General features: G+C 40.0%; 1 protein-coding gene across 2 annotated transcripts in view; it reads right to left on the reverse strand.

The window, feature by feature from the left end:
- The window catches only part of LOC120538733 (dapper homolog 3-like), a 194,129-nt gene that overhangs the window by 66,062 nt on the left and 108,565 nt on the right, over window positions 1–19,502 (reverse strand). The window lies entirely within an intron of this gene.

The following is a 19,502-nucleotide window of genomic DNA, read 5'->3' on the forward strand; positions in this document are numbered from 1 at the left end:
AAATGTGCATAATGCAACATACAATACAATACAATTTATTTTTGTATGGCCCAAAATCACACAAGAAGTGCCGCAATGGGCTTTAACAGGCCCTGCCTCTTGACAGCCCATCAGCCTTGACTCTCTAAAAAGACAAGAAAAAACTCCCAAAAAATCCTTGTAAGGAAATAAAAAATGGAAGAAACCTCAGGAAAGTTCAAAAAGAGACCCCCTTTCCAGGTAGGTTGGGCATGCAGTGGGTGTCAAAAAGAAGGGGGTCGATACAATACAATACACAGAACATAATAACACAAGTAATCCTCAATACAATATAAAAATAAAAATATTACAAGTACAGAGCAGAATTTGACAGATGATATCACATAATATGATTTGGATTTGTGAAACCTACCTTGAGCTAATCTACGCTTGCAAGAACAATGCACACCTGCTTAGCCTTATAAATTTTTAACTTGATTATCACCTAGCATTAGACATGTATGTGTGTATGGAACAGTCCACTCTGCTCACGCTGAACCACAGCCATTAGATGGCACATGCATGAACCTCACTTCTCACTGTGAAAGACCTGTGTGCAGCAAATGCCTCCGCCAAACCTCGTCATGCTAACACAGATGAACAGACTTGACGTTGAAAGGAAGCAAACACCGTAGCTCAACAGTGTGTAACACCTCAGCAACAGAGGGCAAGGTTTGAAGTTTTCACTAAAAACGTTGTCTATCTGGTATACGGTGTCTGATTCTGTATTTTCTCGAGACAAAAGATTAATAGGACTCGTATGCCAGCAATACGGCTAAGATATGGTATCGCCAGTGTCTTCTTATGAAAGCCAGTGGGGCAGCAAGCACAAGGTGGGTCCATATCCTCTGCCCTGGGTAATTCTTAAGAGTTTGCTGACGTCATTCCAAGTTCATGAATCTAATAAAACTGCTAGGGAGTCTTCGGGTTGTTTTTTGTCCCGATGACCACACACAGCTAGTGATTATACATCTTTCCAACACAGCAATAACACTATAGTTGTCTTGTTTCTGTCCATATTTTAATTGACCATATCTGCTTGGTATGTGTGATGCAAACCATCAGTAAGGTTTACTCTTTCCACTGCTCCAATTGAACATTAGTCATGTGTGTATAAACTAAAATAAAGGAAAATAGTTATGAATATACCATGCTGTATTTGTAAGAAATAACTGACTTATAAGGCCAGAAATTTCACATTTTGGTGGCTTCCACAGAAAAACAAAAAAAAACTTCAATCATTAGAAACTGAAGGCTGGCCTAAACCGCTTATGGATATGTCTTAAAACAAGCTGATTTACTGTATAGGTCAACTGCACATCACTCTATTGTCTATAATGACGCATTATTTTCATTTAACTCAATGAAGTGGACACAAATGGTCCGTGTATTTTTTGGTATTTGAAATTTCATTTTAGAAGCAAAAACGAAAAAACGAAAATGAAAGGAATTTTCAGATTTTGATTTTTGATTAAAGAATAAAATGAGGGAAAATAAGGTATTTTTTAATTCTGTGGTAACAAATAGCAGTCATAAATTTAAAATTACACGTACTTTTCTGGATTTATTTGTGATTTAAATAATGAAAGTGTAATAGCTCAAAAACAACAAAACAGACGCATTTTCGTTGTCTGAAACCGGAGGTGGTACTTCTGCGCGATTTCTGACGACACGTGCGAACAATCCTCCTCACAACACATCGATTAACGGCCTTGAAGTTACACTGCATGGCATCAGCAGAGGATGGACCATTACGTTGTTTCTCGGAACAGTTAAAAGAGTGACAGTCCAGGACGAGGACATGACTGCAGAAAAACTGAGTCGCATCTTTCCGGTAAAAAATACAAGCTTTGCAAACTTTATTGACGTTGCAGTTCTTTTATTAGCGTTATTGTTGTTACTTACTATGAAACAGCTAACATTTGGTGATTTCATTTACTAACAACTATGTCTGGCAATTTTTAGAGTGCTAACATTTTGAATGGCTGCTCATTGACAAATATAACACATGTTAAGAAAACTTTCTGTAAATCACGTTGCTTTCCTATCGTGTTACACTTGTGCGCATTGTTAATACACGAAACGTTTAGCGATAGCACTATAAAAATGGCCAGACTTAGTGTTAGTTAATGAAATCACCAAATGTTAGCTGTTTCACAGTAAATAACAACAATAACGTTCATAAAAGAACTGCTACATCAATTAAGCAACGTTTGCAAAGCTTGCATTTTTTTACCGGAAAGATGCGACTCAGTTTTTCTGCAGTCATGTCTTCGTCCCGGAGTGTCACTCTTTTACTGTTCCGAAAAACAACGCGATGGTCCATCCTCTGCTGATGCCATGCAGTGTAACTTCAAGGCCGTTGGTCGATGTGTTGTGAGGAGGCTTGTTCGCACGTCTCGCCAAAAATCGCGAGAAGAAGAAATGCCTCCGGTTTCAGACAACGAAAATGCGTCTGTGTTGTTGTTTTTGAGCTATTACACTTTCATTATTTGAATCACAAATAAATCCAGAAAATAATGTGTAATTTTAAATTTATGACTGCTATTTGTTACCACAGAATTAAAAAATACCTTATTTTCCCTCATTTTATTCTTTAATCAAAAATCAAAATCTGAAAATTCCTTTCATTTTCGTTTTTGCTTCTAAAATGAAATTTCAAATACCAAAAAGTACATGGACCACAAATAAATGCCGGAGCACTTTGTTTTTGCTGCTTTCTTGGTTCTTCTCCCCATGCATTGCAAACTACACACAATTTCTTAATTGCAGTTGTGGGAAATCCCCTACACCAGGCATGTCAAACTCACAACAATTGGTGGGCCGCTTCGACTCCCACACATACGTCAGCGGGCCGCACTGTAACAAATACTATTATACTATTATACAAAGTTACTGTAGCTTTCTTTCCAATACTGAAAACTTTGCAAAATGTAGCACAAAGTTTAAAGAAAAGCAATTTATTTCCTTACACTCTCTGTACAACAGCGTACAATTAGAGTCTTAGCCTCTTAGCTAGGTCCTTATATTATTATATTATATTCATTGCTTATATAGGAGTCTTACAGTCTGAGATCTATTTCTTTTGTTCCGACACTTAGCATCTCTTGCTAGTAACCAGTTTGTCAATATCAGGCTTGAAATCTTGTGCAGCTACAACTCTTATGAGGGATGAAAGGTGCTCGACAGTAAGTCTTCAGCGATGTGGGGTTTTGGTAGCTTTCATTAACAAGAACAATTGCTCACAAAAGTAAGTGCTTCCAAACATAGACAGTACTCTCAATGCCAACTTATGGATCTGCACATACGAGGGTTGCAGGTAAGCATACAAGCCTGGCACACCAACTTTGTTATATTTTGCCTTCAGAATAGAATCTGACTGCAGTTAAATCAATTCCATTTGGATATTCTCAGGCGCATTCTCAACGTTGTAAGAGTATGGTGACGTAAACAGCCCTGTTCTTGTGAATTGAAATCACGAAAACACTCACTGAATTCACTGCTCAGTAATTCAAATTGGAAAATAAATCCTCCAAAAATCAAATTTTACTTTACTAAGTTTACTTCAAAGTTTATATTGTAAAATAAGCCGATATGCAAAAAGCCACCTGACCTACACTAATTTTACAAACTCAATATCACAAAAATTTGTTAATAAACAACTCACCAACTTCTCACGTTCACTTAAGATCCTCAGCTGTAGTCTGTACTAACTGTTCGTTACAATACTAGCACAAAATTACATAAAACCAGAGCAGAAAAACGTAAAAATATTACTACTCGTGATGGTCAGTTCTGCCCAGTGGCCAGTCTCAGCAGCCCAGCCAGTAGTGTAGCCTGCAGGGGTGGCGGCCCTGGACAAAGAAAGAATCGGTGGCCCCTTTGCCCTCCAATGTCAATTTGGTATCTTACGCACGGTGGATGGCCACGTCCATTGCGGACACTGCATAGCCGCCTCGTGCTCATGACACGCTTCTATATGCGCGTGTCAGTAACTTGAAAACTAAGTGGCGACCCATGATATTCTAATTACGGCAGAACGTTATAATACTACGTATAGCTTACTGCTCTGACTCTAGCGAAATTAGTAAATACAGAGTACTAATTAACAAGAAACAATGTTTTTCGGCCACATTGCCGTCAGCTATGTCGTTATTTTCTCTTTCTGTTTTATATTCAATATATATTGGCGTGGTGGCCCTGTGCAGGTGCACAGTTTGCACATGCCTAAAGTCGCCCCCGCTGCTGCAGCCTAGCACTTCAGTTGTGACTGTTGTTCAGTTGTAACTAGGATCTGTCATGTGGGCCGCACAGATTTCTGTTATGGGCCGCGTGTTTGACATGCCTGCCCTACACTGAAAAAAGTATAACATTGATGTTGTTCATTCAACGTAAATTTTCTCTTTCAAGCAACTTAAGATTAGTCATTTAGTGTTGTACCTTGAAATATTTGGTTTCAGATCTCAATCAAAGTAAAAAAAAATGTTTGCATCAAAGTAAGTTATGGTGGAGGGAATACACATAAAAATCCTTTTTCAGTTAACCTAACATTTTAGGTTGTTCGTGGGGCCGTGTGGGAGCAGTCGTTTGTATATTCTTCCGGTCGAACTTTCCAACTGCCAAAAAAGAAGAACACTTTCCCGAGTGGAGTGGACGTGGCGATACTGCTCTGGTCATTTTCAGCAGGAGACTTTCATAACAGATGATTTCTGGTAAGTAACCCTGTTTCTCAACTGTTAATTTTAAGTATAAGAACTCATAATAAAACATACTTTCAAGAAAGCTGTAGAAACGTTTAATAATTTTTTGTTGTATATTTAAGAGTTACACTGCAAAATGCTTGTGTATTTGCACTATATTTTTAAATAAATGTAAAAAGTACAGCATCGGAATGTTTTATGTTCATAATATTTCTAATAGCATAAAAACGGGTTATGACCAATACACCATTTTAAATTGTAACAACTTAAAAAATAGATTTACTTCAGTTTAAAACAAGTGAATTGCGCCCTATCACACTAAATGATTTGCCTCAACTTAATAATTGTGGGTTCAATAAGATACAAAGAATTATATTGGTTCAGATTGAATCACTACCTTAATTATTTCAAGTTCAGTTTCAGTGTAGAAGGGAAACTCTGTTTAAGTGACTTCTGCTAAAAGCGTAAAGATGAAGTGACAAACCTCATGGGACAGAAAGTGGCCTAATAGTATAGGAAGCTGGAAGCCTGGTCCCTAACTTGTGACATTAGACATTTAGAGGATTTAGACTAGGGGCTTTCAGCTCTGGTTCTGGCAGTCCACAACTAGAAGCCAGGCTTAGCAGATATTAAAACTTGGTATTTAATTTTATGGCTTGTTCCAAGACAAATTTTTTTCACATTGTAGAACAAATTTGTACCTTTTGGTCCTTTCCTTCTCTTTTATTAATTTCAGCAGACAGTATTGCCACAGATACTTCATGATGCATGTACACAGGTTTAAATGGAAGCACGTTAGCTGGAGGGCTGCTGGTTCCTTTGTTATTTGTACCTCATTATTAACTGATGGTTGGTGAAGAACTGCTAATAAACCATTTTTTTAAACTACTAATCTATTGTTAGGAGCTGGAGGAATTCCTAGCTATGGTGGCACACTGGCAAAATCTGTGTGGATTCTGCATATCTCTGAAGGTTTCTTACAGGGTGCGCCAGCTTTCCATGACATCCATAATATGCACATTTTCTTCTTCTTTTGGCTGTTCCCATTTGAGGTTGCCACCGTGGATCACATTTTTCCTTATCTTCTTGTCCTCTGCATCTTGTTCTGTCACACCCATCACCTGCATGTCCCCTATTACCACATCCATAAACCTTCTCCTAGGTCTTCCTCTTTTCCTCCTGCCTGGCATCTCCATCCTTAATATCTTTCTCCCAATCCCCAATATGCATATGTTGGGTTCATTTTCAACTAGTGTGAATACACGTGACTGTGTGTCTGTGACTGTGCTTGGTGAAGAATGGCATCACACTTGGGGATAGTTCAATGCATTGAGCACATTGCTAATGGGATAGGCAGCAGATCCTTGTGATATTGAACTGCACAAGCAGGTTATAGAATGGATGGATAGATGGAGATGCCCAGATGGCGTGCTCCTACTGCACAATAAAATGTATGAGCGTAAGTGTAATGGAAAAAAATGAACTTGTGAAGTGTTTGAACCTGTGCCTACCTGGTTAATTAAGTTTACCTAACATCATTTGTAATAGTTCATCTAAGGAAGACACAAGATCTTCTCAGAGATTAATTAGGTATATCAAAATAAAAAAAATCGTATAACATTTTAACTTTATATTTTGTTGTTTACTGTACATATAGAATGTCTTATTCTATGAACCAGATATTTACCTCACACTTTTAAATAATTAACTATTTTGGGACCTTTAGATAGTACCTAATAGCATAGGTGTGTGCCATTTAGCTGTGTGCTGACTGCCTCACTGAAATGCTTTCTAGCTATTATATGGTGAGAAGTTAAGCAAAATGACACCTTTTATTGGCTAACTAGAAAGGTTACAATATGCAAGCTTTCGAGGCAACTCAGGTCGATTCTTCAGGCGAGATGTAATCTTTTTACATGTTTTACATCTTGCCTGAAGAAGGGACCTGAGTTGTCTTGAAAGCTTGCATATTGTAACCTTTCTAGTTAGCCAATATAAGGTGTCATTTCGCTGGACTTGTCACTACATTCACACAGTACAACACCCTAGTACTCCAGCTATTATATGTAAATGAACCTAACTGACTTAACAGGCTATTCTATTAGATTCCTTCAGTCAACTCTGCTGCTTACATGGTGAGGCTCCACCACTTGCTATGAGTAAAGGATATACATTTTGAATTTTGCTTGAAATGCTGACTCAAGACTATTCTTTATTCACAGGTTTTCTCTAATGATAAGTCAATAATTATCCACACTTTTACGATATCCAGAAATTCATAGAAGGCTTTCTGGTCAATGTGGAGAAAGTATTTTATCATGAAGAAGAGTTTATGAATGTATAGAGAAGTCGAACATGTGTTAGGCATGAAGGAGGGGCGGGATGCCCATCCACATCCACTACCAGCGACAACACTAAACAAATCCATACCCTGATTCTGACAAACGAACAAGGATATCAGCCCCAGTTCACCTTCAGCCCATACAAAGTGTTCACTGCTCACGTCACTTCCTTGGTGCAAAAAGAGAGCAGAATAGCCATATTTACCCTTAAAAAGCAACAACAGAAACTTACTGATCGATGTAGAAACTTTACCACTGTGACCCGCAGACACACCGTGTTTCCATGGTACAGATAACATGCTAGGGCTCTTGTCTGGCCAGAACACCTTGTTAAAAAAGGACCAGGGGAGGGAGCATGCACAGGGAACTATCTCCCTCAGATTGCTAGATGGTGCCCCACTGTGGTATAGCGGGTCCACAGCCCTCTCAGCAAGGGCCAGCAGTTTTAATTAAATAATCACCGTGCTAGCGGCGGTTTAATGAGGGGGCGTGGTGGCCGTAACAAGTCACAGGGCAATCTGCGGTGTGGGCGTTTCTCAACTAGTGCACAGGTGAGGGACTGCCCACATCCGTGATTGTTCCTGTGGCTAATGTGCTGCAGCTGCTATGGCCCCCTCTCTGTAAAAGAAGCGCGAGTCGATTAGGAAAGGAGATCAGAAAAAAAAACGAAAAGAGAAGGAAGCGCAGGAAGCAGTGAGGAGAGAAAGCAAGTCAGTGCAAGAGAGAGAGAGAGACACGGAGCGTGTGGGCGAGCGAGCGAACGAGCGCTGGCAGGCAGCTGAGTAGACAGCCTGGGTGTTTGGCCAACACCTGGGATAAGTAGTGGTTGCTGTCGCTCCCGCAGAATTTGTTGCAGGAAGTATGGGAGTGACCGGGAGATGGGTGACTCCGCATGGGGCCGCGGATGGCAGCGGGAGTCAGGATTTGGGATGTGGTGTCCCCAACGTGAGAGTCTTGGCCGTTAGGGGATTCCCAAGTCACTGTCAGGGGGAGCCGACTGGAGCCAAGGATCAGAAAGGCGACTGAAAGTAGCAGGAGGATTAGGCAGAAGGTCAGCTGCATTAAGAGAGCGTGTCGCCTGTTGCAGGGCCCGTATGGGAGAAGCAGGTGAGATGCTAACGCTAGCGTAAAAGTAGCACCAGGCTTGTCATTTGTTTTTAAAGACTGCTTCCTAAAGAACGTTTTAACCTTGTTTTAAAGGATTGGTTTTTTTTGTATATTTTTAACCTCCACATTTCTTTTTTGGATTATTTATTTAGTGACTTAGTTGAAAGCACTGCACTGATTCTGAACACTTTGTTTTTGTTTGACTATTTTAAATAAAAGCACTTTTGCACTTTTTGAACCATCCCCTTGCTATGTTGTTGCCTCCACTGTCTAGCTCATTGGTGACATTACCGACGGTGTTGGGTTGAAGGGCTCCCGAACAGCCGACGGGAACATGGAGTCGAACCCGCATCGTCACACCCACCTGGATTGCGGCAGCCCCCTCATGGATTCCTACAAGGCATGCAGGGAGTTAGAGTTTGATGGCTCAACCCTTTTGGTTTCTAGGGCGTCCTGCACTGCAAGGATTGTGGAGCACTACTTTTTCTGGCTTTCACTTCACCTGGAAGTGCTTTTGGACCATGCTAATGGCCCACTGGAAGTATTCCTGGGTGCAGGATAAAAGAAGCCCGCTGCCATTGCTCCGGGAGCCAGAGTTGGGAGGGAGCAGATGAAGCTTGCTGGAGAAGGAGTGGAGGGTGAACCAGAGAGAAGGAGAGACAGAGACGGAAAGGAAGACAGAGGAACAGAAGAGAAAGTGCTGCATTGTTGTATTGTGCTTGCTGTACTGTGATGGCGAGTGGGAAACAATGGGGAAGAGTTTCCCACTGAAAAATAAAAGCCTGTGTGTGTGTGAAAGAACTTGTGTCTGCATTTGTCTGTGTTGGGGTTGTTAAAGGGTGTACCCCTTTCAGGCAAAATCTCATATAAAATACTGATTAAGACAGGAGGTCGAATGAGATTCACACAAATGTCTGCACTCAAATCTACCACACTATTCAGGAATTCATTTATACAGAAAAGGTAAAAAGCACCCAGTAAAATCAGCTTCTGAAATGTCACATCATTCTTCCTGTAAAATGGTGCAAATATTTATCTAATTTGTAGAGAGACACAAAGAGTTCATAATGAGACTCAAAGGGACTGAATTAAAAGACTGTGTCCTTGAAAAAGAACACAAAGAACTCTACCAGACAATTCAAATCTGGCTACAGCAGTCATTTAGATTCACGTGTTCTCTACCTAATGTGTTTGAGAGTCTCATCGAGGTCATTCTGACTCAAGAAAAAAAAAGGAGTCAAAAAATATTTATAAAGAATATAAAATATGATTTATTTCAACAAAGTTCAGGGGTAAAGGATGAATACAGGGAACAGACAAAATAAACTCAAGCAACCACCCAGGTCTATTCTGCACACTTTATTTTGTTGTAGATTTCATTTAAATGGATAACTTTGCCATATTTGCCCATGAGTTATCACTCAATAACTTATAATGACAAAGTAAAAACATGTTTCCAGAAAGGTTTACAAGTTATTCAAAATAAAAACTGAAATCTGTTTATCCTGTAGATATTTAGACCCTTTGTAAGTGCATCTTGTTTCCTTTAATTCTCCTTGAGATGTGTCTGTGGCAAACTGAACTGATTGGACATCGTTCAGTAAGGCACACACCTGTGTATATAAGGTCCCACAATGCACACTGCATGTCAGGACAAAAACCAAGACATGAAGTCCAAACCATTTTCTTTAGACCTCTGCAATCAAATTGTGGCGAGGCATAGATCTGGGCCAGATGATAACAGGAGCACAGTACCTTGAATAATTGTGAAATGGAAGAAGTTTGGAACCACCAGGACTATTTCTAGAGTTGGCCATCTAGGCAAACAGAGAAACTAGGAAAGAAAGGCCAGGGAAATGACAGAGAAAGCAATGGAGATAGGAGAACCATTCAGAAGACTGACCATCTCAGTAGCTATCCGTGATAGAGAGGCAAGATGGAAGTCACCCTTTAGTAAAAGGCACATGACAGCCATCTTTGACTCTGAGAGCATGAGGAAAAAGATTCTCTGGTCTGATGATGACAAAAATGTAACTCTCTGGGCAGAACTCCAAGGACAACATCTGGAGAAGACAAGGCATTTCTCATTACCTGCCTAATACCATTGGAGAAGCATGAGTGGAGGCATTATGCTATCAGGGTGCTTCTCAACAACATGGAGAACTGAGGGAAGGATGAATGCAGGCAAATACAGAGAGGTCCTTGAACAAAACCTGCGTCAATGTGCATGCAACTTCAGACTGGGGTGAAGCAATGCAATGGCCAAAAAATACAGCAGAGATAACTTTGAAGTGGCTTTAGAACAATTCTTTAAGTGTCATTGAGTGTCTCAGTCAAAGCCCAGGCTTAAACTGTGACAGAATACTTTTGAGGTAACGATAGTTAAGCATTATGGTTTGCAGTACACACTGAAATATACTGTATAAGCATTTGTGTTATTAGAATTGTCATGAAGAGACTGCTGAAATGGTAAAGTGAATAAAAGACAAGAATGTACTAGGAGAATGATTGATATAATAGACAAAATATACTAAGAGATGATTAAGAGATCAGCAGATGTCCTGTAAGCCAGTGTTTCCCAAACTCGGTCCTGGGGACCCCCTGTGGCTGCAGGTTTTTGTGCCATCCAGATTCCTAATCAGTACAACACCTGATAACTGTGATCTCATTTAATTAGCTGGTATTTTTTCTTTTATTCAACATTCAGAAAAGCACAGCAGCATGATTTTTACATTTATATGACATTTAGAAATATGTCTGCTTTTTCTATAGATTTAAATGCTTAACTTTCTTTTGTTGATTTCTTATATTTTGCCCTTTCTCTGTGCAGTTTTACCCCTTAGACGTATCTTATTAACGACAATTAAAAACGAGCAGAGACAGACAACACACTAAATAATCAAAGGCTGCAAATACTTTAGCATCAGACCCACTGATTAGTAAATAATGGATTAATTAAACAATTAGAACACCCAGAAGAGTAAAATGAAAACCAAGATGAAAGTATTGTTAAAAAGAAAAAAATACATTATTCCTATATAACTGCTTGGTATATTTTAATACGTTTTTTTTTTTTTTAACCAAACTTAGTTTTCTAATTTCTAAATTGTTCCCAAAAAACACAACTTGGGAAATAACACATCACTTAATTACTCCAGAAGTCCAATTAGAAACAAAAACCTGCTGCGACAGGGAAACACTGCTGTAAACAACAAGACTGGACAGTTGTTATGTATACAGAGATTTCAAGGGTAAGAGCTGAACCTAAGACATATGAGAAGAACAAGGCTGTAGAAGAATAGACTTTATTTGGATAAGTTATTTGAGTGTAAGCAATGAACTGATCAGAGTAAATCTATGCATAAATCAGCACTGTTATGTAAATTCAGGTCAGGTCAGGTTGGGGAGCATGCACCAGTACAGCATGTTGCCGCACCCACCACATGATGAACTAGCTCAGGATCCTGGTTGACAAACCCCAAGGCAGACATGCAGTCCAGTCCCACCCTCCAAAAATGACCATCTATCTGTCACAACCAGGTGTTACATGGGCATCCCCTTGGCTTGGTCCAGCCGCCAGGATCCTCGGACCACCCTCGGGGAATTGCATCACATGGCCGTAGTGCCGTAATTGACGCTTCCTCACAATGCAGGTAATGTGCCTCATTCGGGACTCGCTCATTCAATACAAAGTCAAACTAGCGACACACAAGTATTCTCAGAAGAGACACAGTACCAAAGAAGTCCAGTCTTCATCTCAGGTCACTGGAGAGCGTCCATGTCTCGCAACCATATAGAAAGGAAGAACCAGGACTCTAAAGACCTTCGTCCTTTTACATAGATATCGGGAGTGCCACAAACCCCTTTCCAGCGACCCCATGCTCTCCTAATGCCATAGGAAGAGCCACCAGAGACGTGAATGTCACTGTCGAGGTAAGTAAACCTCTTGACAAGGTTGACACTCTTTCCGGAGACAGAGAGACTGCTGATAGCTGTGCCCAAGAGGTCATTAAAGGCCTGGATCTTGGAATGACAATTCAGTTGTTTAATGGACCTCTGCCCTAATTTTTTCACCATTCTCTAACAGACTGCTGTATTTAATGCTCCCTTTTCATAAACAGATATTAAAGACGCATGGACAAAGCTTCCTACTGACTGTTTATAGTCTTAAAGAAGGTTTAGTGTAGACAAATTTTTCTTTCTTTAATATATCTCCAAATTTAATTTCTTCCACAATACCTCATAGAACATCTGTGGAGAGACCTGAAGATGAACGTTTACAGATGCTTCCCATCTAATCAAATGAAGTCAGACAGGATCTGTCAAGAATGGGATAAGCTGCCCAAATCTAGGTGTGTAAAGTTTGTGGAGTGTTACTGAAGAGGATTTCAAGCTATAATTAACGCCAAAGGGGATTTCTATAAAGTACTGAATTAACGGTCTGAATACTTACATGACTGTGAGATTTCAGTTTTTGATTTTTAATAAATTTTCAGATTTTTTCAGAAACATGTTTTTACTTTGTCATTATGGGTAATTGAGTGTATACCAATTGGCAAAAATAGCAAATGAATCCATTTAAAGTTAAATCTATAACACAATAAAGCTTCCACCCTACCTAGACACATGTCCAGCCGGGTGAGACTCATCCCATTGCCCACTTTATTCTCTCTCACTTGCTGTTCTCCATCTCCATGTATTTGACCAGAAAGTCTTCCTCCCAACCTCCACACTCCAAAGTCAATACATACTAACTGGGTAGCTATTTAAACTTGATCCATGGGTCAAATGACATAGACACCCCATGGTCACTCTCTATGGTATGACCTTATAATATGTCATACTGTTCCTTTAGGAATGCCTGGGTGGTCTTAACTCTTCTGGAGATGCCAGCATGGATTGTACTGTAGGGGTGTGCTAGTAAGACTTGTCACTGCGCGTCTCTGTCACTCACGTTGTATAGGGGTGGGGGGGACTGATCGCACGCTACGGGATGTGGATAAATCAGCTGCTGGCTTGCAGCTGCTGCTACCAAGCTGCGTGTTCTACATGTCGCACTGCAAGACGATCATTTAAAAGCCTGAACAGCAGCTGTCCTCTTGTCTCACTTCTTTGTCTCCCGGGACATTAAAGTGTCTCCAAGAAATTGTTTGTAAGTAGGGTGTGATGTGCAAGTAGTCTCATTGGATTTCAAAGTGTCTCCCTGAGATGATCATGTCTCGACCCAAAATGTTTTTTATATAATAGATCTATACTAATAAAAGGCAAAGCCCTCACTGACTCACTCACTCACTCACTCATCACTAATTCTCCAACTTCCCGTGTAGGTAGAAGGCTGAAATTTGGCAGGCTTATTCCTTACAGCTTACTTACAAAAGTTAAGCAGGTTTCATTTCGAAATTCTACAAGTAACGGTCATAACGGTCGATAATAGTCGACAACGTCCGTCATGTTGAACTTTCTTATTTATGGCCCCATCTTCACGAAATTTGGTAGGTGGCTTCCCTGCGCTAACCTAAACCAATGTACCTACTTATTTCGATGGTATGACGCCACTGTCGTCACCATATTGAACTTTCCATCGTCACTAATTTTCCAACTTCCTGTGTAGGTAGAAGGCTGACCCCATCTTCACGAAATTGGGTAGGTGGCTTCTCTGCGCTAACCAAAACAGATGTACGTACTTATTTCGGTGGTATGACGCTACTGTCAGGTGCCATATTGAATTTTCCAAATGTCTCTAATTCTCCAAATTCCCGTGTAGGTAGAAGGCTGAAATTTGGTACTTATTTCGGTGGTATGATGCCACTGTCGGCCGCCATATTGAACTTTTCAACAGTCTTTGTTACTTATGGGCCCATCTTCAAGAAATTTGGTACGGGGGTTCCCAACGCTAACTGAATCCTACTTACGTACATATATACGTCCGTAGCCTGCAGCTCAGTCACCGTGTGAGGCGGCATTGGGTCCCCCATCCCAACGCCTCCCACGTTGTTGGCTGCCTGCCTATATAAGGCCGTCCGTCGCTCCAGTCTCTACATTCCTTACCTTGCTTCACCATGGTATTCACGTCTCCCTGCTGATAACTACAGCCTTTTTATTTAATCCACGGCTTCTCCACTGTTTTATTGTTCATTTATTACGATTATAGTTATTGTGTAGGTATTTTAGACTTACTTTACATTGTTCAGGTACCCATTTCCTTTATCATTGCAACCGTACCCCCATTAACATGTCTATCGAAGTGATCACCATCAATCAAAGAACTGTCACTTACCGAGTGGTTTCCATGACCGGAGATGGCACCTATCTTTTCCATTCTCTTTGTTACATATTGCACAGCCATATCAGGCTCACTCTTGATATCTGGAGAAACATTGTGTCTTATGTATTGAATGACTGGGACAGGTTCAAGGTGTGGACTGATGACGGTACAGGAGATAATTATACTACACAGGAGCACTAGAAGAGTGAAATGCTTAAGCCCTTCACCTATGGTTCTGCATGTGAGTTGATGGCTGCCGCTGAATTGTTCGGTTGTCGCTTTCAAGTGTACCGAAATGGCCAAATATTTCACACCTTTGGACAACCGCCAATGCCTCTTAAACATCTTAGATTCACAGGTGACGATTTCAATAGTGGACACTTTGATGTTTATGAATGTTTAAACTCTCAAAAGCTGGATGTGAAGTTATCGATGAAACTGGTTGTATGCTTACAACGCTTGACAGATGCCGAATGTCTCTTCAACACAAGTCCTGCAAATACTGTCATATTACTATTACCACTCCTAAATGAAACAAACCATGAAACTCAAACCGATTATGACAGCAGCAATGCAAGCTGTGAGATTTGAAACAAGATTACATTTCACATGGCCAACTGTACGTTGCATGCTCAAGAGTAAGCTCAGCGCACAGCTTGGTCATATTACAACCGGAGGGCCGAACTCACAATGTGGTATACAAAGAGATCCTTAACAAATAATTATTGGTATATTTTCCCTCAGTTTAAAAAGGTTTAATTTTCTTCTTAATAAAACTTTTAAGGCAGTACTTCTTCGCTGCGAAGCGCGGGTATTTTGCTAGTAGATGTATATACAAGGTGTGATCAAAAAATATGGTGATTGCTGCTGCCGTGCGTCATTCAACGGAAATGCAGGGATCTTCAATTTGGGAAGCGGCACGTGGTGCAGTCAGTCGGTTGTGAGCTCCAGTTGAGAGAAGGTATGTTTTAAAGTGTGATGTAAATCACAGATCCCGAACAACACTTTAACGTGAAATTTTCACAATGCTACGTGTCACACATCGCTTCTTGTATGGCAGTTTCTCCCAAATAAATACATTAAGGTGTGTCCTCATCCACCTTAGTCACCTGATCTGGCTCTGTGCAACTTCTGGTTCTTCCCCAAAGTCAAAATGTTGACCATGAAAGGAAATTGTTTCAAATCGATTAGGACATCGAGGCAGTCACAAAGGCGCACCTAAAGACACTATATATATACAGATGATATACAACAAGGTTTCAGGTACTGTTGCCTTCGATTTGTTTCATTTTAACAACTGGTTTAAATCAGTGTTTAGTTTTCAGGCAAATGCAGTGCAATGTTCTCTTTAAAGTGGGAGATGCAAGAAAAATCAGTCCACTACCAACAGTAGCCTATAGACTATGCAGAAGGAAATGGTACCTTTTGCCAGTTGAAATTTATTGCAATGTTTTCTTCAAATGAACAGTGAAAATGTATATTTAAACAAAAGGTTCATTGCAAGCAGTACCTTATAAATATTGCATTAAAAACAAATAGAAGCCAACAAGTTGAGAGGTTGATAAAGCATCAGAAAGCATCAACTGAGCAAAAGCTAACAGGGTTATTGCGTTTTGTGTCTGCCAAATGCTTGTTTTCAGAATTTATGTTTTTTGAAATAATGCAGACAAACACCCTCTTTTAAGTTTTCTGCCGCTCCTTTATTGCTTGGCTTGAAAATTCAAAATTTCTAAACTGCAGAAATTGCCAAGGTCAATGTCACTTATTATTAATCTTCCCCAAGTTCACTAAAGCCAATGTCAGTCCCATTATGCAACTTCTAGTCATGGAATATGTCAGATTTGCTGGCCACGGTCACTGATCTCATTGTCAGATGACTGAAAGTCACTGTCCATGTCTACTTTACCAACTGAGTGCTGACGTCCTAGCAGAGCCATACTTTCCCCTCTCTGTGATGAAACCAGTGCTGTACCAAAGGCTTAGCAGGTCAACAGGTACGGTGAGTTAAGCCGCAGTCTCTGCCTTCTTTTCTTTTTTTCCATTCCATTTTAGTATGTAAAACATGAGACTGGCCTCTCTTCTGTTTGTAAGGTTCACTTATTCCTCCTTACTAATGTCTATGCATTGCACTACAAGATGAGCATTTATTGGTTGGCACCCAGAGCCATCCCCTAAAACTAAATACAAAATTCAAACCTGTTTGATATTATTGGTGCAAGTTTGTTGGTCTCAGTCGTTGGGTATGTCACATTAGGTAACCAACATCATGGAAGTGCTCCACCAGCTACCTCTGACTAGCAAGGATTACATAAAGGACATCTACGCCTGAAAGACAGTTGTGTCAAAAATGCTGTATCTGCAATTAAGCAGAAACTCAATCAATCAATCAACATTTATTTATATATCACATATTCATACAAAAAATGTAGCTCAAAGTGCTTTACAAAATGAATAGAAAAATAGAAGACACAATAAAAAATAAACATAAGTCAACATTAATTAACATAGAATAAGAGTAAGGTCCGATGGCCAGGGTGGACAGAAAAAACAAAAAAACTCCAAAGGCTGGAGAAAAAAATAAAATCTGTAGGGGTTCCAGACCACGAGACCACCCAGTCCCCTGTTGAAACTGTCCAATCAACACTCTGAAAAATGTGACCAAAAATATTGATATTAGAACATTAGAAGAATTGTGATGAGAACCAAACCATTCATTCCAACAAGCTTATCTATTCTATTCACCTAGATTGGTTAAATAACCTCAAGTTGAGATTTGAAGGTCCCTAAAGTCCTGCTCTCCGCCACACTATTTGATCCTTAATTCCACGTGTAACACATTTCTAACGGAGTCCCCCATGCTCTTGATGCAGAATTTATTTTAAAATAACAGGTGGGATTCAGTATACTAATTCTCTTCGTAATTTTAAACAGTTCAGCCACTTCACCTCTCCATGTTTGTGTGCTTAAATTCAAAAGGCTCAACTCCTTCTCAGCATTTGCATAACTCCTGAAGTTACAATTAATGCTAAGCTAATTTTGAAAAAACTTTTAATGTGTTTTTGTCTTGTACAGTTTGTTTGAAATACATTTTTGAAATCTCTTTCATTTTGAATAACCCTATATATGAGGATTATTAGCATAGTCCACGTATGGTTGTTTCCGAGTGGTCACTGGGTGGGGTTCAAGGCACATTCACATACACACATTCACAAAATGATAAAGAGTAAATTGTGTAGAAATGTGCATGAGCCAAGTTTAATTTTTTTTTTGCTGCATGCATTTTCCTGTTTTTTGCCATATTAATACTTTTATGCATGAATCCAGTCCACAACAGACAGGTAAAATGTAAGGACAGACAATTCATCTGTACACCTCTAATAAGTTTTATGAAAAACAGTTTATGGAAACCTGGCAGGGATTGGATTTGTAATAAAAAGCCTTTATATCCACCAAGGGGTTAAAAGAAAATGAACAGAAAATGCTTTGATAGCAAATCAATGTGCACTCGGCATGACCCTCTTCCATGATGATTAGGGATTAAGGCTCAGCGTAAAAAACCTCAGCATTGTGTTTTTCATTTTTTCCATGACAGGTTAGGTTAACAAGGCAGAGCTGGTGCAGGCCACTTCCATGTGAACGTTCTTTCACTTGGCAGCCACAAATTGACTCATATCCTAATTCCTTAGTCACCACATGAATCTACTAGCCTGTCTAGGATGGGATGGCTGTCCCTCAGGTGCAAGTACACTGTATCACTGCGCTCTGCTGAAACAATACAGAAAAGGCAGCCTTTTATACTCACTGTATGAAAAGTCTGTGCCTGTCAAAGAATGACAACATGGAGTGCCAAAGGCCTTAACTACTTTAATTAGAGCCTTCTTGTTAGTGGTACAGCCCTTACACCTCACCTAGAACCATTTTATGAGGTGCGATCCAAAAGTTTCCGGAATGCATTTATTTAAAAGCATACACACCAAATAACAATTAATGGTGAACAGTTCCTTCAAAATAGTCACCCACTGAGTTGATACACAAATCCCAGTGAGATTTCAACCTTTCGAAGCACCTCTGGAAGTCGTTTTTTGTCAGTGTATTCAAGTCGGTTGTTACCACTTGGATCTCCTTCACCGTCCCAAATCTGCGTCCCTTGAGCCTCATCTTCATCTCAGGAAATAAAAAAAAAATCAGACGGTGCTAAATCAGGGGAGTACGGAGGGTGGGGAATTGCAGTAAACCTTGTAGAAGCCAAAAATTCACGCACAATCAGAGATGTGTAAGCTGGTGCATTGTCGTGATGCAAAAAAAATGACTTGTCAGCCCACATCTGAGGACGTGTTCGCGAATTCGATTTCGCAAACGCCTTAGAACATCCCTGTCGAATGCTCCATTCACCGTCTGTCCTTGTGGCACAAATTTCTCGTGGAAATTTCACATCAAAGAAGCAAATGAGCATTGACTTGGTGTTGCTGTGAACTTGTCGAGCTTTTTTGGGTCTTTCAAATCACTCATTTTCACGAACAACCCTTCACAGACACAACCGAAGTTTAAACGAGAACTGCGACTTGAAATACAAATGCGCTGACATTATAACGCATGATAACAGCTCTCAAGGACAACTTGAACTGCTATCTAGCAGTGATTGATATAACCAAACCCTTCTGGCTGCAGAAAAAATGCATTCTGGGAACTTTTGGATCGCACCTCGTCTAGTGCAGGGGTTGCCAACTCCAGTCCTGGAAGACCACCATGGCTGCAGGTTTTCATTCTAACCCTTTTCTTAATGAGTGACCTGTTTTTGCTGCTAATTAACTTCTTTTGAACTAATTTTAATTTATTTGCTCTTGAAGACACAGACCCCTTAATTGCTTCTTTTTCCTTAATTAGCAGCCAAACAATAATGAGATACAAAATGAGTCAAAACAACTGGTGTCCAAAGTACAAATTCTGAAAATGAAGAAAGATGAAGGTCTCAGGAATGCTGATCTGCTCAGATCCACTAAACATTATAACAGCGCCCTTAGAAATGAGAAAATCAACAATTTCAGAAATGTCTGCTAATGCACCATGAGA

The sequence above is a fragment of the Polypterus senegalus genome, chromosome 11 (genome assembly GCF_016835505.1).
Source record: "Polypterus senegalus isolate Bchr_013 chromosome 11, ASM1683550v1, whole genome shotgun sequence".
NCBI lineage: Eukaryota > Metazoa > Chordata > Cladistia > Polypteriformes > Polypteridae > Polypterus > Polypterus senegalus.